At 36.0% G+C, this 23,474-nt stretch overlaps 2 pseudogenes across 2 annotated transcripts in view; one reads left to right on the forward strand and one right to left on the reverse strand.

Moving 5' to 3' along the window:
- Window positions 1–1,252: 1,252 nt before the first annotated feature.
- On the reverse strand, window positions 1,253–7,520 carry LOC148731780 (uncharacterized; annotated as a pseudogene). The gene is made up of 6 exons (XR_016001995.1): window positions 7,431–7,520; window positions 6,939–7,088; window positions 4,867–5,170; window positions 3,857–4,016; window positions 2,743–2,873; window positions 1,253–1,914 (listed from the first exon to the last, which is right to left on the reverse strand). The product of XR_016001995.1 is annotated as an uncharacterized LOC148731780 (transcript).
- A 7,367-nt stretch (window positions 7,521–14,887) lies between these two features.
- The window catches only part of LOC148731781 (FYVE, RhoGEF and PH domain-containing protein 4-like), a 102,849-nt pseudogene continuing 94,262 nt past the window's right edge, over window positions 14,888–23,474 (forward strand). The window contains exons 1-4 of the transcript XR_016002055.1: window positions 14,888–15,144; window positions 17,332–17,649; window positions 21,030–21,060; window positions 21,537–21,651. The product of XR_016002055.1 is annotated as an FYVE, RhoGEF and PH domain-containing protein 4-like (transcript). The remainder of the gene's footprint in view (window positions 15,145–17,331; window positions 17,650–21,029; window positions 21,061–21,536; window positions 21,652–23,474) is intronic.

The following is a 23,474-nucleotide window of genomic DNA, read 5'->3' on the forward strand; positions in this document are numbered from 1 at the left end:
CCGTTTCGTTTTCAAGGGAAAGCCTTACATATCATTAACACAAGTGTTACCTAAACATCTACATTTGAAACTTTTTTATAAACAAATAATATTTTCAAAGCAAATTGTTCCACAATATCTGTGACAACTTACCAAAGATTTGACGAAAACCTTACCTTACGGTATTGTTTCTCAGTATATCTTCAACAAATTTGATTATAAACAGTAACAACAAGAAAAAACATTATTTCTGTTTCGCAAGGTATATTTAAAGTCAGTTTCTGAGTTTTCCAAGCTGATTGAAGTGCACTCTTCTCTTTTATTAATGTCAGCGCAGCTAACACAGCTTACAGAGTCAAGCGTTTCCTGGGAATTCTTACGATAACTAGGGTGCAGCCTTAGGTAAAGGAATCCACATGCAGTTCAGTTCGAAAAGCAGTTTTATTAGTAACTATTTCTTAATTTTTTTAATAAGCCAGAGGTGTCAATCTGACGTTGACTGCGCCCCAAATTTCTGCTGTCCGATTCTGGCCCAGCGGTTTATCCCGAAAATCCCAGAAGACGGCGCCTGCAACCTTAAGGTACTAGATAGAAGGCCAAGGGTTTAATTTATAAGCAATATTTTTTAATTTTCTCTCGTCGTTTATCATCCTTTGGTATTTCCAAATTCTTTTCTTCAGGATTTGCATTGATGTGGCTGTATGGATGGATTGGTGTGTCAGAAGAACACAGCTAACACAATTTTCCCACCCTTTAAGTTTCCTCTTGTGCAGTGTGTCAAGATGTAAACACGGATATTTACCTAACACAGGAAACATCGACACAAAGGGCTGTAGTAGCTTGAGCAAGTAAAAGAAAAATAAAACGGTGCTTTGCCATGTTTCTCTCTATTTCACGTCTCTCACACCAATACTGACTTGCCCTCAGTCTTTCCTGAAGGAAGCCTGGGCAACCTGCCCTCCCGTCGTACTCTTCGTTACGTACAACCGTTATTTGTCCCCAGCTCTCTCGCACTTTTTGAGGTAACCATTTTTTTTATACCATCGCAAGACTTTTTGTCCCATTTTCACCTTTCCTTGAAATGTTTATTACTTCTAGCACCCAAAATTTAAACTTCTTTATGTCTTTTTCTTCTGCGCCAATATTTGATTTTCAGTCACCATGCGCGCCATCCTTTTATTACTCATTAAATCTTTCCCTTACTGGGGTGGGTATCTGAATTCACCGTTCTGAGGAATTTCCGAACCGAAGAAAAGTTACTGCACTTGATACATTCTTTGGGGTTTTGTCCACTGTTTTATTAGTATCTTCACTACATCTCAATGTATATTCGGTAGAGCTTCAATGACCCGTTTGTCCTTTTGTAATCTAATATATCCTTCTAATTCCATTTATACGGAACATACTTTAACTGTTACCTACGTTTGAAGACTTCTTTTCAGAAGGCGAGTTTGTGTGAGTTTCTGTGCGTGTATGTATACAGGTGTGTTACTCATAACACTAACATGACGCTAAAACTAGCGCAGGCAGTTTTCTTGTTTCTCATAGTTTTAGGTTAAACTTAAAATGTAAATGACAATTTAGGGCTTGTACTGCGCAGAGTAACATGAATATTATCAAATTCGCATTCTATAATAATCCAAGTGCATAGAAACAAAAATATGTGAGCAAAACCCCTTTGAAATTTTACAAATTTCTGATTAGATCTAATAAGATCTAATTTTGAAAAGATTCTAAAATTAAATTATAACCGTTAAGGAAATAGCTTAGTTAAAATTTCTAATAATATCTTTTGGGATCTAAATACTAGTTCAAAAAGCAGTGTAAATAATAAGGTAAAAATAAAAGAAAAAAAAGTTATTGCTAAATATCGTCACAGTAAATAAGGCGCGGGTTTTTATTCTTCATTCAGTCAGACCAAGAAGAGCCAAGAACCTGAAAAAAAAAGGTAAAGCAACTGTTTGACAATGAAACTAAAAAATGCAAATGATATAACGTTACATTCCGCCGTCTTTCCGCCAACTGAGAGTTAAAAGCAGGTTCACCAATATTAGGGCCGATTATACTAAGGAACTAATTCGCAGCATAGCTAAGTCGCGAACTCATCGTGTAAACGTTACACTGCCACTTTTAAGGCCGCTTCTGCAAAATAGGGGTTATGAGAACGTCTTGAATAAGCCGCGGCTTTGATAAGATGCGAAACTACTCGTATAAATGGCATTGCAGCTCATGCGCGGCTTACGCAAGACGCGACCTTACAATGCGAAAGCGCAATATTTTCCCGCGCTTGGGCATTTTTCCCGTGCTCGTGACCTCACACATGCTCATAAGACGTAAGACATGAACCCCTCATACGAACATTTCGCGGTTTATGTAAACCGCGATCTTATGATTGGTCCAGTTTCCGTCTTACACAAGCCGTGGATTATTATCCTCGTTTCAAAGTCCCTACTGATACAAATATAAACATTTCTTTCAAAGACCTTTTCAGGGAGCGTTTATTCTACAATTTTTCGGAACGTATATGTTATAATGATTATCTTTTAACTGGTATTAGAAACGCCAGTTTATATAAATTGTACTTTTTGCGTGACTTTATGCGTGACTTACCGTCCGAGTCACACACCTGATTGCGCGTGCCTCGTTCCACGTGCCCATCACGTGAGTGATTTATCACTTGAAATGTACCATGATAATAAATCCTTGTTTTGTTTGGCTATATTTAAATGTTCGAAACCTCTAGCCATTCTATGTTTTATTTACTTCTCAATCTTCTCATCTAGCCACTTTTTATGTAGCAATTCATTGAGCCAAGACTCTGGCAGTTTACTGGCACCCAGTTTACAGCCTAACAGCGCCCCGGCTACTGCGCCATTTGTGTCAGCGTCTCCGGCCTGAGAAGAAAAATAGGTTCGCAATTTAGTGCGTAAAAAAAAAAAAAAAAAAAAAAGAAGAAAATTCACAACATTGTTGAAATACGTATGATGTGCGATCCTCGCAGTAGATAGCGCTATTTATGCAATAGCGAAAATTAGACCTGAAAAAAAATCAGGCCTGTACGGGACTCGAACCACTGACCTCTGCGATACTAGTGCAGCGCTCTACCAATTGAGCTAACAAGCCAACTGGGGGCAGGCCGTTAAGTTGATTCGTAATAAACCCGTGAAAGTGATAAATGAGATGCAATGAATATATGAAGTTCATATATTTTGTACTGCGGTATTAGATACGTATGATGTGCGATCCTCGCAGTAGATAGCGCTATTTATGCAATTGCGAAAATCAGACCTGAAAAAAATCAGGCCTGTACGGGACTCGAACCACTGACCTCTGCGATACTAGTGCAGCGCTCTACCAATTGAGCGAAGAAGCCCATACAGGCCTGATTTTTTTCAGGTCTGATTTTCGCTATTGCATAAATAGCGCTATCTACTGCGAGGATCGCACATCATACGTATCTATTACCGCAGTTCAAAATATATGAACTTCATATATTCATTGCATCTCATTGTTGAAATATACGTGGCTTAAAACTTGAACTTTAAAATTTTCTATAATCGTAAAACATTTTCCAACAACCTAACAAAGCCCTATAAACTGACTTACTGACTGCTAATGGTGCACTGATAGTCCTATATAATGGGCCTTGCCTGCAGATTGCAAATTCTTGTAAGATGAGTGGCACATCAAAATTTTGGAAGATTTTGTACCCAGAGACACGAATTTTCCAAAGGTATGACAATGCTTCATATTCTTATTCCCTCGGCAATTCAGACATAAACTCCGTAGAAACTACAATGCATTTGGACTCTTCAAAATGATGGTTTTTACAAGAAAAATCCAAAAAGATATTGAGTCTTTCAAGTATCAGACTTACCTCATATGCCTCAGCTTCTATAGCGGCACGAAAATCATCCTGCCTCAAGGACCAAATTCCGGCGCCTAAACATTTGTACGTGTAACCTATTTTGCCGCGTTGGTCAAGCTGTAGATCTTCCAATGACTTAGCAAAACATGTGTTCCTCCAAACCCTCTTTCTAAAAGCAATTCACGAGATAAGGTTCTCACTTTGGTTTAAACTGACTGACAGGCCACATACAGATGCTCTATGGGACCGGTTGTTATTTATCGCCTGAGGAGGGGAGGGGTGAGGATTTTGGTTGTGTCAGGAGAAAATTTACCAGATTCCCCTTAACGCTCTGTGATGTTTCTAGGGTACCGGAGTAAATTTTCTATAATCCCCATTTAAACTGTATTGGCGACGACAGGTTCTCTCTCAGTTCTCCCTGGAAACCTCCCAAGAATCTCCCCCCCCCCCCCCCTTTTGACTGGCGATAAATAATGACAGGTCCTTGAAGCAGTCAAAAACCTATTGGTAATTTTACTTGTCGTAAATCAACAGAAAACTGAAATACCTTAGAATTATTTCATACACACTTAAGAGAGGACTGCCTATGTCTATGCTCACGTGCGCACTTCAGGGAACCTGCATCTCCACTTAACCTGAGAACCAGGCTCTAAGCTGGCTATCTCGATAGAGTCTTTCCATGTTGAGCATTTAAGTAGCTGGTAGGAGAAATTTCCAACCCTGGTTGCTTGAGGGCCAAATAAAGCAAGTCGCTTTGACAAAGGGCTAACGCTCCAAATGTCAGCTTTACAATTTTTAAGCTGGCTAATTTCCATTATCAAGTTAGTTGATCCCAGAAAATGATCTTTTTATACCTCCCACCGATGCAGCACCACAGTTTTCTTATAAACTCACCCCCTTTAAATTATGTGGAGTAAGTTTATTTATTAGTTATTTATTCAATGGTTAGCATGGTTACTTTGGCCACCAGCTTTCACGAGGCTTCTTTGCGTGCTCAGTAACACATTAGCGAACATTACCTTTTCGTCAGTTTCAAGTGAGGCACAAACATAACCAAAAGCTTCCTTTATCAATGCCTCAGCGTCATAGCTTCCAGACTCCTCCACAAAATGCTTTCCTTGCAACATCATTGCAATGGCTGTTGTCACGGCAACACAAGACGCGATGCATCTTGGGTCTTCATGGGACTTTACATGCTGCCTTAGTGTTCTCTATTACTGCATCTATGTCGCTAAAGTTATGAACTCCTGGAATTGAAGTGCGCATGACACCTCCGTTTGGAGCTAGAAAGCTACCTGAAGATTCCCAGACGTACTCGGCTGCCTGAGAACCAAGATTAAGCAGTAAGTTAACATAACAAGCTGAATTATTCACGCACTTTGATCGGAATTGATGAATCCGGAAACATTAACGAATCCGGAAAACTCTCCTCTAGTGTAAACCTAGTCTTAGAAAAAAAATCCAAATTTTGAAAACAAAGACTACTAGTCTCTGCGGAGTTCTATTGTTATCGCTATTGTTTTCATGACAATGACAATAACTTTATTTATACTTGAATTTAAGATACCAAATACATGCTAATATCTCCAAGTTAAATTATCTAAATTTAAAATATTTAAAATTAATCTAATTACTATCTAAATACTAACTATATATAAAATACAAAATATAATTCTAAAGCAAAGGATATTAAAATATAATTTCTAAACAAGGTGAAAACTGAGTAAAATTTATTCTACAGGTCGAATTTCAATTTAGAAACTTCGGATCTAAATTGACTTAATTCGTGTAGCAGTCTTATGTTATTGGGAAGAGAGTTCCATAGCTTACTACCCTGATAGGCCAATGAGTGGAGGCCATAGCTAGTGATATTAACCCTAGGTACAATAAGAATATTATCCCCCCTCAGATTAATTTTGCAGTTGCGTAAAGTAAATAACCTAGAAAGATATTCTGGAACCAACCCATGCAAAGCTTTAAATACCAATGTTAAAATATTATGAATTCTTCTATTAAACAAAGTGGGATGCTTAATACGCAATAATAATTCCTCATACGAGCTTTTATCATCATTGTAAATAAAGCACAACGCACATTCATTAAGTTGTTTCAATCTGTTGGAATGACCTTTTCCGCAATGATGCCACTGACCTCTGCGATACTAGTGCAGTGCTCTACCAATTGAGCTAACAAGCCAACTGAGAGCAGGCCGTTAAGTTGATTCGTAATAAACCCGTGAAAGTGATAAATCAGATACAATGAAATATATGAAGTTATAAACTCCTAGAATTGAAGTGCGCATGACACCTCCATTTGGAGCTAGAAAGCTACCTGAAGATTCCCAGACGTACTCGGCTGCCTGAGAGCAAAGATTAAGTAGTAAGTTCACCTGACAAGCTGAATTATTCACGCAATTTGATCGGTTGTTACTCATGATCTATTGGAAGAGAAATGCATGATTACCCCTCAGAGTGATTAGCATCTAATTTCTCCTTGGAACATCAGCCCAAAATCATACATTAAAGTTATGAGAATGAAGGAAACGATCAGCAATTGAAGCTCTTGCCATGTGTCTGCACAGTAATAGATAACGGCAGTCATCAAAATGGGGTAAGAATATCAGTGATAACTGGACTTTCTGATCCCAGAAATGTGAAGGATGATCCAATACCAAATTCTCTAAACTAACACTATAAGAATTGTATGGCAGACAGTAATGAGAATTACTAAACATGATCTTAGGGGTAAAAGTGTTCATTATGCCACCTGGTTAGCTCAAGTGCTAGAGCGCTGGACTGCTGTGCGGGAGGTTGGAGTTTGAGCCCCAGACCGGGGGAGTAGGGAATGTAGTTCCCAGTGTTGTGGTCTGGCCTGTTTATTGAAATTGGGGGCATCTATTAAAATTAGTCTTTACAAAAAATTGTAAACTGCAGCAAGCAGTCTGTTAAGTCCACCATGAAACATTCTGATGTGCATTTGATCATATCCCAATGTTAATTTGCACAATATAAATATTAAATTGTTATTAATTACATGTATATTTACTTAAGCAGGCCAGGGCAAACTACTGACTGCCCTCATTGCTCTGTACCTTGTGTGGATCAGTAAGAAAGTCAGGATGATGCAGAACACCATAATTATGCAGTGCCACCAATTCCCATTCCACCACTATCACCTAGCTCTGGAAAACCCTTCCTGCTCCAAAATCTAATTTTTTTTTGGCAAAATCAACAGGAACCAACTGCAAGAAATCAAACAGCCAAGTTACTCCAAATCAGTATTCAAAATAGATCACATATTATTTTTATCTATTATGATGGTTACCTCAAGTCAATCTAGAGCCCTTACTGTCTTAAAGTCTTTACTTGTGCCAGGGGGCTCTTTGCAGTAGAGCTCAAGGATGAGCCATTGAAAAAGTGATGGAGACTACAAAATCAAAATCATTTGATCTGACTGATCTGTTCAGTCTCCAGTGTCCCATCTCCACCGTGAGCATCCTTGAACTTCATATCATATTCCAAAAGTATCCTATCTTGACTTGCATTGAAAAATTTCTTTACTTTCTTTACAAAGTGTGTCTTACTGTAAATCTGTAAGAATCATACAATAATATAGGCTTATTACCGAGTAATGGAGTCTGAGGAGGTGAAGGTTCACAATTATAACCTCTCATACTTTGGGAGCTTGAGGAAGAAGCAATCAAAGATACTTTGAAACCAAGTCTGTCAACACTAGTTTGAAAGCAGAAAGCCAATAAGAAATTATCATAGGCCACCAGGTTAATGTGAACACCATGTTGTTTTGTTAGATTATGCCCACACTGAGAATTGTTACGCTAATTTCTTGGATTGTTTGGGTCAGGTTTTTCTGTATGACCCATGTATAAGTCAAGGGTGATTTCTTGAGCTGATATTTATGGTCATAAAAGGTCGATTTACACACAGGTAAATACAGTATTCAGTTAAAATGTCTTAAGTTTGCACAAGCCTTTGAGCATTTACACAGGAAAAATGGGAAGGGGCTGCTTTGTAACACAAATTTCTTCCACAGTTTTTCTATAGTGTAATTATTGTTTACTTCTTCATCAGTGATTTATTTTAATCAACGTAAAAGTATAAAGTAAAAGTTGCTGCCTTAAGGCTGAAAGGACCACCCAACAGTTTGATTAACAAATTCTCATCATGAGTATCATGGGAATGTTTTAGAAAATGTTTTAGAAAACAGTATGGAGAATATGCATACTGACATTTAACATACAAGGCATGATTGACTAATGCAAGCAAAAGGGACCTTACAGGGTTAACCTTGGGTTTCACAATGACATCAAGAATTACAGCTTCCCCTGCCTTTGTCATTCCCTGCAAAATCTTTGATAGTGTTCAGAAGTTGAAGGATTTTCAGAAATTTGGTAAAAAGATTGACTAGATCATTACTACAAGAAAACACAATTAAAAGTGATTTTTTAAAAAGTTAAACAGCCTGATAACCACCCTCTGAGGTAAGCTTACTGTAAGAAAAAAACAATTTAACCAACAAGCTTAGACGTAAAAACTGCCAAATGCCCAAGATAAACACAGAATGTTATAAGAACACATTAATAATAATAAGAGGCTTTATTTATTGAGGATAGCACGTGATAGTGCACAAATTAACACTAATAAACTTGTGGTCCTCTTAATTACAATAAATATATAAATGCAAGTACAATAGAATCATTAATATATTGAAAAAAAAAAAAAAAAAAAGATTACAAATATAAATAGAAATTTAGCTAATTACAAATAATATTTAATTGATAAAATATATAATACAAGATAATATAAAAAAGTAAGAATATATAAAACTACTATCGATAAAATTTACCGATTAAAATGAGCTAAGCATGATTTGTCATCATAATAATATTTAAATACGTTGTCTTTAAAGGCCTTAAGTGTATTAGACTTTTTTAATTCAGGCTTTAACTGATTCCATAACTTTATGGCAGAAACTAGAAAAGTTTTCCCTCCTTCTCTAGCCCTTTTAAACTTAGGTAATAAAAAGTTGTATTTACAAAATCTAGTGTTGCGTGAATGTACTGAACTTAATAATCTTAAGCTATCATTAAGATAATTAGGTACACAATAATTAATCCTTTTAAATAGTATTGAACATTTAGCTATCTTAGTAGAGTTATAAAATGGTATCCACTTTAAACGATTGAATAGCATAACTGATGAACTACGTGGTTCAGCATCTAATAAAACCCTAGCAGCTCTCTTTTGTAGCCTAAGTATTCTTAAAAGAGATTCATTAGAGCAAAGTGACTGCCATGCAACATTGGCATAATCAAATAATGGCTTAATCAAACTATTATAAAATAAAAGTCTTTGGTTAAATGGTAAACAAAGTTTGATCTTATTCAAAATTCCAATTCTTTGTGAAATTTTTTTGCACAGTCTGTCAACATAAGTGTTCATTGATAAATCGTGGTCAATGTCTATACCAAGAAGTTTAGCTGAGGGTACTTGTTCCAATGATACACCATTCATAGTTTTAAGAGATAAATTATAACCATCTGGAAGTTTCTTCCCAAGGCGTTTGCCTGTGACCAGTAGTGTTTTAGTCTTTTTTTCATTGAGAGGAAGTTTATTGGTGTGCGTCCAGCATTCAATTTCCTTCAAAGAAGCAGCTAGTGAATCTTGTAGAGAATCAACCGCTGAGATATCTGCCGATAATGTCAGTGTGGTCTCATCAGCATAGAGATCCAGGTCAGCACCATTAACATGTAGAGGCAAATCATTGATATAAATGACAAAAAGTAAAGGGCCAAGGATACTACCCTGTGGAACACCATGCCTCACAAGAGCAGAGTCAGATGTCACATTATCAAGAGCAATAAATTGATGTCTATCAGTCAAGTATGAACTAAACCATTTACGTGCAACTGGAGTTAAACCATAGGCATTCAGCTTTTGCAAAAGAATTTCACGGTCAACCATATCAAAAGCTTTCCTGTAATCAACTAAAAGAAGACCGCTGACTTGATCATTGTCTAGATTAAATAACAAATTGTCTATGACTCGTATAAGAGCAGTGTCTGTTCCATGGTGTTTCCGAAAACCTGACTGTAAAGGGTACAATAGATTGTTTTCACATAAGTAATTATAGAGATGATCGTGTATATGACGTTCCAGAATCTTTGACAAAACTGGTAATACTGGTAATTTGTATTACATTTGTAAATAGATTAATTTTTAAATAGAATCTTTTATGATATTTTATGCCAGATATATAAGGTAAGAATATGTGATAACTAGACTTTCTGATCCCAGAAATGTAAAGGATGATCCAATACCAAATTCTCCAAACTAACACTATAAGAATTGTATGGCAGACAGTAATGAGAATTACTAAACATGATCTTAGGGGTAAAAGTGTTCATTATGCCACCTGGTTAGCTCAAGTGCTAAAGCGCTGGACTGCTGTGCAGGAGGTTGGAGTTTGAGCCCCAGACTGGGGGAGTAGGGAATGTAGTTCCCACTGTTGTGGTCTGGCCTGTTTATTAAAATTGGGGGCATCTATTAAAATTAGTCTTCACAAAAAACTGTAAACTGCTGCAAGTAGTCTGTTAAGTCCACCATGAAACATTCTGATGTGCATTTGATCATATCCCAATGTTAATTTGCACAATATAAATATTAAATTGTTATTAAATAGATGTATATTTACTTAAGCAGGCCAGGGCAAACTACTGACTGCCTTCATTGCTCTGTACCTTGTGTGGATCAGTAAGAAAGTCAGGATGATGCAGAACACCACAATTATGTAGTGCCGCCAATTCCCATTCCACGACTATCACCTAGCTCTGGAAAACCCTTTCTGCTCCGAAATCTAATTTTTTTTTTGGCAAAATCAACAGGAACCAACTGCAAGAAATCAAACAGCCAAGTTATTCCAAATCAGTATTCAAAATAGATCACATATTATTTTTATCTATTATCGTGGTTTACCTCAAGTCAATCTAGAGCCCTTACTGTCTTAAAGTCTTTACTTGTGCCAGGGGGCTCTTTGCAGTAGAGCTCAAGGATGAGCCATTGAAAAAGTGATGGAGACTACAAAATCAAAATCATTTGATCTGAGTCATCTGTGCAGTCTCCCATCTACACCAGTGAGCATCCTTGAACTTCATATCATATTCCAAACGTATCCTATCTTGACTTGCCTTGAAAAATTCTTTAATTTCATTACAAAGTGTGTCTTACTGTAAATCTGTAAGAATCATACAATGATATAGGTTTATTACTGAGTAATGGAGTCTGAGGAGGTGAAGGTTCACAATTATAACCTCTCATACTTTGGGAGCTTGAGGGAGAAGCAATCAAAGATACTTTGAAACCAGGTCTGTCAACACTAGTTTGAAAGCAGAAAGCAAATAAGAAATTATCATAGGCCACCAGGTTATTGTGGACACCATGTTGTTTTGTTAGATTATGCGCACAACTGGGAATTGTTATGCTAATTTCTTGGATTGTTTGGGTCAGGTTTTTGTATATGACTCATGTATAAGTCAAGGGTGATTTCTTGAGCTGATATTTTTGGTCATAAAAGGTCGATTTATACACAGGTAAATATGGTATTCAGTTAAAATGTCTTAAGTTTGCACAAGCCCTTGAGCATTTACACAGGAAAAATGGGAAGGGGCTGCTACACAAATTTTTTCCACAGTTTTTCTATAGCGTAATTGTTTACTTCTTTATCAGAGATTTATTTTAATCAAATGAAGTAAAAGTTGCTGCCTTAAGGCTGAAAGGACTACCCAACAGTTTGATTAACAAATTCTCAGTATAATGAGTATCATGGGAATGTTTAGAGAACAGTATGGAGAATATGCATACTGACATTAATTTTAACATATGAGGCATGACCAATGCTAGCAAAACGGACCTTACAAGGTTAAACTTGGGTTTCAAGATGACATCAAGAATTACAGCTTCCCCTACTTTTGTCATTCACCACCTCCCAGTTAAGCTCAATGGATAGAGCGCTGGACTAATGTGCGGGAGGTCAAGGGTTCGAGCCCCGCCCGGACCAACACTCAAGGTCTTAAAATAATTCAGAAGAATATGCTGCCTTTTTATAACATCTAGAAATGGTTAGATATTCTAGGCTTCTCGGATAGGGATGAATAAATGGAGGTCTTGTCTCCTGCAGGGTTAGGAGACATTAATTTCCCATGCACGAGATTACTGTGTGATGGATGTCCTCCCCTGGGGTGGGATGGGTGGGTTGTTGTCTTGCATTTCATACATGAGCCTCTGGCTCGGGCAATATGGGTAACCATGCCCTACGTAAAGGCATTAAACTTTGATTTGATTGATTCCTTGCAAAATCTTTGATAGTGTTCAGAACTTGTAAGATTTTCAGAAATTTGGGTAATGAGATTGACTAGATCATTACTACAAGAAAAGACAATTAAAAGTGATTTTTTAAAAAGTTAAACAGCCTGATAACCACCCTCTGAGGTAAGCTTACTGTAAGAAAAGAACAATTTAACCAACAAGCTTAGACGTAAAAACTTCCAAATGCCCAAGATAAACACAGAATGTTATAAGAACACATTTGTAAATAGACTAATTTTGAAATACAACCTTTTATGATATTTTATGCCAGATATATGTAACTAGTTTCTCACATTTTTAATCTTTTTATTATAATTTAGCTGAACTTTTAATCCTTTCATCCTGTAACATTAGATACGTATTTTTATCTAATGAGCAATGAAGGCATTTATTATTATTATCATAATATTATTATTATTGAAGATTAGAAAAATTGCATGCATTTGACTCTGGAAATTTGGCAGGCATAATTATGATATGATGTACATTATTTGCTATGTGGCAGTTCACCCCTTAAAAATCCTATCGCATCCTTAGAACAATTTCCATAAATGGTGTCTTTGATACCATCCATCAAGTCCTTGTTCAAGGAAGATTCAATATTGAAGGGAGGAGGTGGGACTAGTGCTTCATCGTGTTGTTCTGCTGAAGATTGGCCTCCCTGTGACTGACAGTCACATCAGAGGATTCCTTTTTGTTTGCATTTTGTTTGCTGATATCACTGACTGTAGATTCTTGTTCAATTGGGTTGTTGGCAGAAATAGGCTGTTACAGAGATTGAAGTCATAAATTCTAAAAATCACAAAAAAACAAAAGGATACAGTTAGCCTATTGCTTCATTTGATGACAAACAAAACCCCTGTCACCAACTGTAAAGAAATGTCCTCCACTAGGGGAATGGGGAAAAGGGTCTGCATTGGCATTAAAACTACCAGTTGGGTAGATTGTTCAAAACACAATTAACCTACACTGGAGTTAGTATAAAATTTTAATTTACTTTTAGTAGCTTTGCAAAGGAATTTTTCATTTGCATTTTTTTCTGTCAGTTTCGAGAAATTTGAAACCAAGGTTAACCTATGTTAGATCAATGTTAACCCCCTTTTGAACCCCCCTTACAAAATGGATCTTGGAATTCCTAGGATTATCCACAGATTCTTGAGTATCTTTTTCTAGGAATTGCTAGGAATATAAGAGGTGTGAATTTTCATGGTAAATTCTGAGTGGAAATTCCCAACTGCAACCACTCTGGTTCTAAAAATCTAGAAATAGCCAGACATTCCAAGTTCATAGACAACAGGACTTGGATTTCTAAGCAATTCCTAGGAATTCCAACTCAGAGCACCGATCACTTCCCTGAAAGCCTATAAATCTAAAAACTTGCCAGAAATTCCTAGGAATTTGCAGGAATTTCTAAGAATGTTCAAGAATTACTGGGAATTCAAGGAAAACTTTGAGATAACTAATCATAAAATGAATACATGCATTAACTTCCAACTAAAAATTCAGTTAGTCAAATAAAATTTATTTCCATGTTCAACTCAGGTTTAGATGCAAAATAATATTATATTCTATGGTATATTAACATCAACGTGTCGTAATATTACAGTGAAATTTGATTTATTTTTCTTTTCTTGAAAACTTAATAAAAGCTATACTTGATTACAGCTATTTATTTAAAATAGTCCTAATCAATCATTCAATTTGGTTTGACACAAATTGTGAATAAAATCTGTTGATTCCTTTCCGTGAAATGCATTAACTTGAATTATGTTTATTGCAATAAATACTATCAGTCACAAAATGATACAAATGGTATTTACCCTTTCCTGTGAGAGTCAGGCTTTGACTTAATTTTTTGTGGTTGTAATTTCTTTGGATAAAACACTTGTGTGTTAGCATTCAAATGTAAGCTGCCAAGCAGTATTTTCATGTATACTGTTTGTTTTTGTTGATTAGTACTGCAAATTGAAATTCAAAGATTTCAACTCAATTTTGACCCAACACTCTTGGGAGTGAAGCTAGGGCTTAATAACAGTTAAATAATTGATTTTTCAATCAGAATCGTGTTGTAACTGTAACAAAAAGTTGTAATAGAGTTATCCTAAACTGCAGGCTTAGCAGCTGTGTCTTTTTTTGCTGGGGTCGCAGCTCGTCCAACGTGACTAAAATAATCCTGAAACCCTTAGCTTATGGATAGACTTGATTCATTTTTAAGCGTAAGCTTAAGAAACTGTCGCATGCAACTGACTGATTCGATTCTCAGTTTTGATCACGTACTGAATATCGCAATTTATACTCACCACCAACTTTCAAAATCGTAGCTTTATAAATGGCCGCTCGACCCTTGTTACTTGTTTGTACTACGATGTAGTCGATATGTGAACTGTTGTCCCTTCTTTTTAACTCCACGGCGCCAACAACTTGCTTTTTATCTTAAACACTCACGCTGTTCTCGTCTTCCCATCGAACGACGGTAAAACCCATCTTTTTTAGGGATGTTGTTTTAAGCTAATCAGCCAAGAAGAGAAATAACAACGTAACTGCAGTCAACAGATGAAAGGTACATTCAAAGATGAAATTTTCTTTGTTTCTGCTCGGGCATGATCACGTGTGTATTTTGGGAATGGTCATTGGTTAGTTAAGAGAGTCCGCTGGCTTGCCCGACTGCAGTCTCAAGAGAAGCGTACAAGATTGCAAGATTGTAGAACATCCTGAGTTATCTCAACGTTGCTCTGCTTTTTGGACGATGGATACCCTTGGATCCACGTTCTGACGTTGATATGAATAATGATGTGAACTCACTTTATGCAGAAATAATCGACATGAATCGAACGTATTACAAATGCACGATTTGGGGCAAAAAGTTGTCGAGGAAACAAAGACTCAAAACTCCCTTGAATTGTGCACACAGCAAAGGTGAGGAATGACACAAGCCAGTCACAATTCTAAATGTGATTACAAACGTGTCGAATTTACCTTGTTTCAAAAGAAACTTAGAAAAAAATCCAAATTTTGAGAACAAAGACTACTAGTCTCTGCGGAGTTCTATTGTTATCGCTATTGTTTTCATGACAATAACAATGACAATGACAATAACTTTATTTATACTTGAATTTAAGATAGCAAATACATGCTAATATCTCTGAGTCAAATTACCAAAATTTAAAATTAATCTAATTACTATCTTTATTACAATCCATTTTGAAATCACTGGTGGTCCCTGCAATCTGATTGGCACTAATTGGTGCGATTTATTCCCAAATCGCACCATTTTTTGCTCTAAATCGCATCATTTTACGCTTGACTGAGTTTTTGACACATGACGTCAGTCTTTCTGTTTTGCACACAAAATAAGGTGTAAAAGCATTTCAGGTTCTGCTTTTTATTTAAAAACCGGCTTAGTACTGCATCACTAAATTACTTGAATTGACCAAGTCCTGTATTTGGGGCGATTTCAAAATGGATGTAATAAAGCGGTAATTGTGATTTCAAATTGAACTTGTGCTGCACACTCGTTCAATTTTGAAATCACGCGTATGATTTCAGCCCAAATTGCACTCCACTCAGTGCAATTACCTTTAAAAATACTATCTATATATAAAATACAAAATAGAATTCTAAAGCAAAGGATATTAAAATATAATTTCTAAACAAGATGAAAACTAAGTAAAATTTATTCATACAATTTTTTTTTTCTGTAGTGTAATTGTTTACTTCTTCATCAGAGATTTATTTCAATCAACGTAAAATGAAGTAAAAGTTGCTGCCTTAAGGCTGAAAGGACTACCCAACAGTTTCATTAACATATTCTCATCATGAGTATCATGGGAATGTTTTAGAAAACAGTATGGAGAATATGCATACTGATGTTTAACATATGAGGCATGACTAATGCAAGCAAAAGGGACCTTACAAGGTTAACCTTAGGTTTCACAATAATTTTACGAGGAATTTCAAGTGGGAACTTTGAATCCGATAACTTTTGAATCCGGAAAGTTTTGTCATGTAACCGCTTTTTTTTCTCGAATCCGGATATTATTTCCACCTGCAATCTTTTGAGTTTGCGGTGAAACCAAAATGGATCTGGTGCTAACATTGCTGGCGGTCTCCGGTTGCCTAATCTTGTTGCAGGTTCAGGCGATAAATTTTATCATGTGTACAAAGTGATAGCAAGTGGTTCAATTCATATTATTAATTGAAGGACCAAACCAACAAAAAAAGACAAAATAAAACATATTATGACTGGAAGCAAAAACTAGTTGCTCACCTTTCTTAAAGTTTGAAAAAAGGCAAATGAAACTGAATAATCAAAATAAACAAAAAAAGACAAAATAAAACATATTATGACTGGAAGCAAAAACTAGTTGCTCACCTTTCTTAAAGTTTGAAAAAAGGCAAATGAAACTGAATAATCAAACTGATTTCTTTAAAGACTTAGTATTGATGCTCTTTTTTTTTCTTCCTAGTGCTTCAAGTTATCGGATTCAAAGTTCCCACTTTAAATTCCGGATTCAAAATCTCCGGAGACACGACCAAACTGGGAAGTTTTTATTTCGGATTCGTCCACTTTCGTGTAAACGGCAGAATGAATCCGGGACTAAAACGTTTCGGATTCATCACGAATCCGGAACAATTTCCTCTAGTGTAAACCTAGTCTAAGATAACTTCAAACGTGACTAAAACAATCCTGAAACCTTTACCTTATGGATAGATTTGATTCATTTTTAAGCGTAAGCTTAAGAAACTGTCGCATGCAACTGACCGATTCGATTCTCAGTTTTGATCACGTACTGAATATCGCAATTTATACTCACCACCAACTTTCAATATCGTAGCTTACAAATGGCCGCTCGACCCTATGTAGTCGATATGTGAACTGTTGTCCCTTCTTTTAACTCCACGGCGCCAACAACTTGCTTTTCATCTAAAATACTCACGCTGTTCTCGTCTTCCCATCGAACGACGGTAAAACCCATCTTTTTTAGGGATGTTGTTTTAAGCTAATCAGTCAAGAAGAGAAATAACAACGTACAAGCGGGCAACAGATGAAAAGTACATTCAAAGATGAGCGCTAATTGAAATCTTCTTTGTTTCTGATCACAGGCCTGATCACGTGGATATTTTGGGAATTGTCATTGGTTAGTTGAGAGAGTCCGCTGGCTCGCCCTATTGCAGTCTCAAGAGAAGCCTGCAAGATTGCGAGATTATAAAACATCCTGACTTCTCTGAACGTTGCTCTGCTTTTTGGACGATGGATACCCTCGGATCCACGTTCTGACGTTGATATGAATAATGATGTGCACTCACTTTATGTAGAAATAATCGACAAGAATCGAACGTACTACAAATGCACGATTTGGGGCAAAAAGTTGTCGAGGAAACAAAGACTCAAAACCCCCTTGAAATGTGTATACAGCAAAGGTGAGGAATGACACAAGCCAATCATAATTCTAAATGTGATTACAAACGTGTCGAATTTACCTTGTTTCAAAAAAGACTTAGAAAAAAATCCAAATTTTGAAAACAAAGACTACTAGTCTTTGCGGAGTTCTCTTGTTATCGCTATTGTATTCATGACAATGACAATGACAATAACTTTATTTATACTTGAATTTAAGATAGCAAATACATGCTAATATCTCCAAGTTAAATTATCTAAATTTAAAATATTTAAAATTAATCTAATTACTAACTATCTAAATACTATCAATATATAAAATGCAAAATATATTCTAAAGCAAAGGATATTAAAATATAATTTCTAAACAAGATGAAAACTAAGTAAAATTTATTCTACAGGTTGAATTTCAATTTAGAAATTTTGGATTTAAATTGACTTAATTCGTGTAGCAGTCTTATGTTATTGGGAAGAGAGTTCCATAGCTTACTACCCTGATAGGCCAATGAGTGGAGGCCATAGCTAGTGGTATTAACCCTGGGTACCATAAGAATATTATCCCCCCTCAGATTAATCTTGCAGTTGCATAAAGTAAATAGCCTAGAAATATATTCTGGAACCAACCCATGCAAAGCTTTAAATACCAATGTTAAAATATTATGAATTCTTCTATTAAATAAAGTAGGATGCTTAATACGCAATAATAATTCCTCATACGAGCTTTTATCATCATTGTAAATAAAGCGCAATGCAGATTCATTGAGTTGTTTCAATTTGTTGGAATTACCTTTTCTGCAATGATGCCATACAATAGAGCAATAATTTAAATGAGGCAAAAGATAAGCATTATATAATTTAATCTTGGCATTGATGTTATTCAATTTCTTATGTCTTTGTAAAACTTGAATTTGCTTGCTAACTTTCTGTGCTATGTTACCTATATGCATGTTCATTAAACTTTAACTCATGATCAGGGTTACACCCAGTAGCTTAACACCCCCCACAAAACAGATCTCCTGTCTCCCAATGGAAAAACAGGGTATAGTTGTGTCATTGCTCTTACCCAGCCACATGGTAGCACATTAATTTTATCAGGATTCGTCACAAGGCCATTAGAGCAAAACCAAGAATGAGCAGTGACAAGATCAGTTTGTAGGTGTCCATGTAATAGGGAAACATCGTAATTAATATCAAAGATCTGAGTATCATCGGCAAATGAACTTATTTTGGACTGAAGACTAGATAATAGTAAATCATTTAGGTAAATATTAAAAAAGAAGGGGACCTAATACAGACCCTTGAGGAATTCCTCTAAGAAGAGGACTCCAATCTGAAAATTGATCGCCTAATTTTTCTCTCTGTAAGCTATCAGTTAAGTAATTATCTATAAATGCACAACTTTTGGATGATATACCGTAGGCAGCAAGTTTGGCTAAAATTAAACCATGTGGCAAGCTGTCGAAGGACAGATCATTGAACGAAGACTGAATGCATAATTAATGTATGGGGTTATTAATGTAGTGCTCTTGCCAGCAAATTTTGTTTTTCGCTCATTTAATGTGTTCCTCCGTCCTTGGGACCAAAGCGTCTGTGATTTGCCATATTTTAAATTTCAGTGAAAAGTTACAGAACATTTTTGAAATAGGATTAAAAAAAATGTGGATTGATCGTACAAAAATCGCTCTGGAAAAAAAAGTATTTAGAAATAAAAAATTCGGAGACATGCCTTTGTTGTTTAATCTTAATAATATACATGAAAAAATTTGTCAGTTCTGATTGGGTAAGATGAATGCAGTTTTCAGTTAATTCAGTGCAGAAGAGAGTTAATTCAGTGCAGAATAGGGTTAATTCAGTGCAGAGAAAGAAACAAACCAGACATTCTGATTGGTCAGAACATTTGGTCAATGTCCATGTCAAGGTCAATGTCAAGGCCAATTTCAAGGTCAATGTCAAAGTCAATGTCACTTGCAGGGTTTGAATAAATTATTCTTGCACGTGATGTGCGCACTTTTCTTCTGCATAGTTATGAGAAGCTACCTCGTATTTTTTCATGTATATTATTAATAGATAATCACATAATTTTTTTGTGCAATTTGGAATAAATAAGCACTTGTAAATTTTTTCAAAGACCTCAAATTGCACTCGCCCTACAGGCTCGTGCAATTTTGTTAGTCTTTGAAAGAATTTACTCGCGCTTATTTATTCCAAATTGCACTCGAAATCATGTGATTTCATGTGCCTCCCGCTTAGCTCAATAGATAGAGCGCTGGACTGTAGCGCAGGAGGTTGAGGGTTCGAGCCCCGGCCGGACCAACACTCAAGGTCTTAAAATAATTGAGAAGAATTTGCTACCTTTCTATAACATCAAGAAATGGTTAGATATTCTAGTCTTCTCGGATAGGTACGAATAAATGGAGGTCCCGTCTCCTGCAGGGTTGGGGTAGGAGACGTTAATTTCCCCCACACAAGATTACTGTGTGATGGATGTCCTCCCCTGGGGTGGGATGGGTGGGTTAGGACAGCAGGTCCACATCAGCTATTACAGCTGCCAATTAATCAACCTGCTTAAACAAATAAATGAAATTCCACTTCACTTCACTTCATTATACCTATACAAAACCAGCGACTGTCAAAATGTGAGAGCAATCGAAGAAATTCCCTTAGGTGATTCGGGTGCTCACATATAGAAGTTGTGAAAAATTCGAAAATTAATTTTTTTTTTTAAAAATTTTGGAAGGACTAGGAAGAAAAAAAAAAAGAGCATCAATACTAAGTCTTTAAAGAAATCAGTTTCCTTTTAGATTTGAACTTTGTTTGGTGTTGGATTTATTGTCTGGTTCGGTTTGATTATTCAGTTTCATTTGCCTTTTTTCAAACTTTAAGAAAGGTGAGCAACTAGTTTTTGCTTCCAGTCATATGTTTTATTTTGTCTTTTTTTGTTGGTTTGGTCCTTCAATTAATAATATGAATTGAACCACTTGCTATCACTTTGTGACTTCATTGAAATTCTACACAAATATTATGCTGGGTTTGAACTAAGAAAATTATTATTGATATCAGTTAGAAAATTTTTTAATAAATTATTTACTTTTTAATTGGAAAAATCTACTTGTCCTTTGAACCAGGCCTTAAGAAATCGCATGAACCTCCAAAGATGATTTCCAGCTTCTTTTGATTTATGGAATTTAAGAGTCTCTTTTGCATGACTTTCCAGTGACCATTTATTGATTTGGGTCACCAATTAACAACAGAAAAAAGTTGAGCTCAGAGCCCTACCAGCACAAATGATCATCTCAGATCTTGAGAAAATTTTACTCATATGATTTGCTTTTTTTTTTTTGTTTGTTTTGTTTTGGTTTTTTTTGAAAACTAATTGTTCTTAATCGATTTATTTTATTTACAGTTATGTCAGAAGACTGCACCTTCTTGATCAGGTAAGGCGTAAAAAATGAAGTCAATGCTTGTTAGACAGGGACTACACAATTTCCCTAATGAAGGAAAAACAAAAGCAGGGAAGAGAAACACTCCTATTGCATTTATTGTAATAAAATTTAGCAAGAAAACTTTGAAAGGGGGCTGACCAGATACAAGGTTTCTCACTAAAATCTTATGTTATATATTTGTTACATCTTTCAAATACAATAAACAGTCAATGTTGTGTCAGTGCAGTCATTTTGGTGGTTATATATGGAACACTTTTTGATGAAAATTTATTCTGCAATTGTGGATCTGGCTTTAATCATTACTTTTAACATTTTGATAATCCATAAATATTAGTTACCAGTGTTTTATCAACTATTGTTAACAGGGTACAATTGTATTGTTCATTTGATGTTTGTTTATTTTTTTGTTTACTAAAAACAATTTTCAATGTATGTAACTTTGATTGGAGCAATTGTAAATTTTTCAGGCAATGAACTCCTTTCCTACAGAGAGGAAGAAAAAGTTTTGTGTGAAAATATCAAACATTATGGCTGTGGAGAAGACTTTGATCTTATTGGCTTCCTTTAAAATCCCAGGGCATGGTTAGTGTGAAATTGGATTTCAGATTTGATTGCTTTGAAAGAAAACTCAATACGATTCTATTTGTCTACAATTTGATGATTGAGTACCATAACTACTAAAAACATATTCATTACCCCTGGTGCTCACCCGGGTTTTGGTTATTTAAAAAGGGCTCTGTATACACCACTTTCATAAATGGCTGCCGGATTAATATTCTTTTGTCTCAATTTAAATTAGCCCTTCTGGCCTCGCTTGAGATAATGTATTCTTTTGAATTTTGTACTGGAGAACGAGGCCAGAAGGGCTAATTTAAATTTAAACAAATGAATTTTAATCCAGCAGCCATTTATGAAAGTGGTCTATATTTGACGTTCTCAATGACATTTTCTCCAACATTCAAGCTATTCACCAACTGCACAGAGATTTTTTATTGCCTAAGTTGGAGGCGAGGATGAAAGAATAGTATAATTATGTTTACTTTTTGGTTATGAGATATATTCAATCAAAGTTAAGAAATTAATACATATCTAATAAATATTTAATGAAGCCAAAGACAGTAAACCTTCATCCAGTTTCATTTTTGGAATTGAAATGTAGTGTTTCTTTCCCATCAATAAAAAGAGTGCTCCCAACTTCAAGGCTGTAATGAGTTGGTCAGTCTTGGTAGATTGACCACAGTAAAGAGTCTCTGACATTTTGAGCATTAGCCCTTGGTCATAGAGAAAGGCTCTGCAAAGAGTATTTCAAGTGTCTTCAGCTCTTCCTTTGGATAAACTGATGCTCAAAATGTCACCTTTAGAAGCTCTTTGTGGTGGCCAATCTACATTCTCAGCTGAGCTGATAAAACCAAATTGTCTTGTTATACCTCCCCATGGACCCAGCACCACAGTTTCTCTTAGGTAAAAGGTAAAGCTTGTTTACAAGCCAAATGGCCCATCCGGCCAGCATTTAAATCCAGTTTCTGTAGCATGAAGCGACTAGGAGTATTTCTACTCCCCCCCAGGATGGGATGCTAGTCCATTGCAGGGTTACCCCCAGTGTTAAATTCGCTGGTACCCATTTATTCTCTAAGAACACAACACAAAGTTCCCCACTAGGGCTCAAACCCGCACCACTCAATCTGGAGTAAAGCACACTAACCATGAGGCCACCGCACCTCCAGTTTCTCTTAAGCTAGAACCTTACCCCTTTATTCATCAGTCAGTTCATCATTCAGCCAGACATTCAATCAGTCATTTAGACAGTCAGTCAGTTCATTAGTCCATCAATCATTCATCATTCAGTCAGTCAGTGACTTAGTCAGTTGGTCAGTCAGTAAGTCCCTCAGTCAGTCAGTCAGTCAGTCAGTCGGTCATTCAATCTGTCAGTCAGTTAATCAATTATTTACAATCAATCAGTCAGTCCGTCAATTAGTTCTCAACATGTATTTAATGAATTTGCATGATCCTCTGTCTTATAAGTTTTCATTCATTTATTGACCTAGTTTTATTATTATTCATTTATTTATTTTTATCAAGGGCACCAATGACCAAATTGGGGATATTCTAAAAGGGCTGGCTCCATTTCTAAGTGCAAGTGTTCTTCAAATTATTCCACATATAAATAAGCATTGTTAATTTCCTCTAGGCACATTCTTATGTCACATTAGTTCTCAGAGGGGTTCAAAATCCACAAGTGAACGTTACTTCCTATCATTCTACATGTTCACAGCTCAGATTAGCCTTTTGAAACCTAAGAATGGCCAGCATCTAAATTCTCCTTAAAATATTGTCCCCCAATCACACATTAAGGTTACAAGAATAATGGACATGATCATCACCTAAAGAGGCTCTTGATTGTTTGA

Source organism: Stylophora pistillata, chromosome 5 (genome assembly GCF_964205215.1).
Source record: "Stylophora pistillata chromosome 5, jaStyPist1.2, whole genome shotgun sequence".
Classification (NCBI taxonomy): domain Eukaryota; kingdom Metazoa; phylum Cnidaria; class Anthozoa; order Scleractinia; family Pocilloporidae; genus Stylophora; species Stylophora pistillata.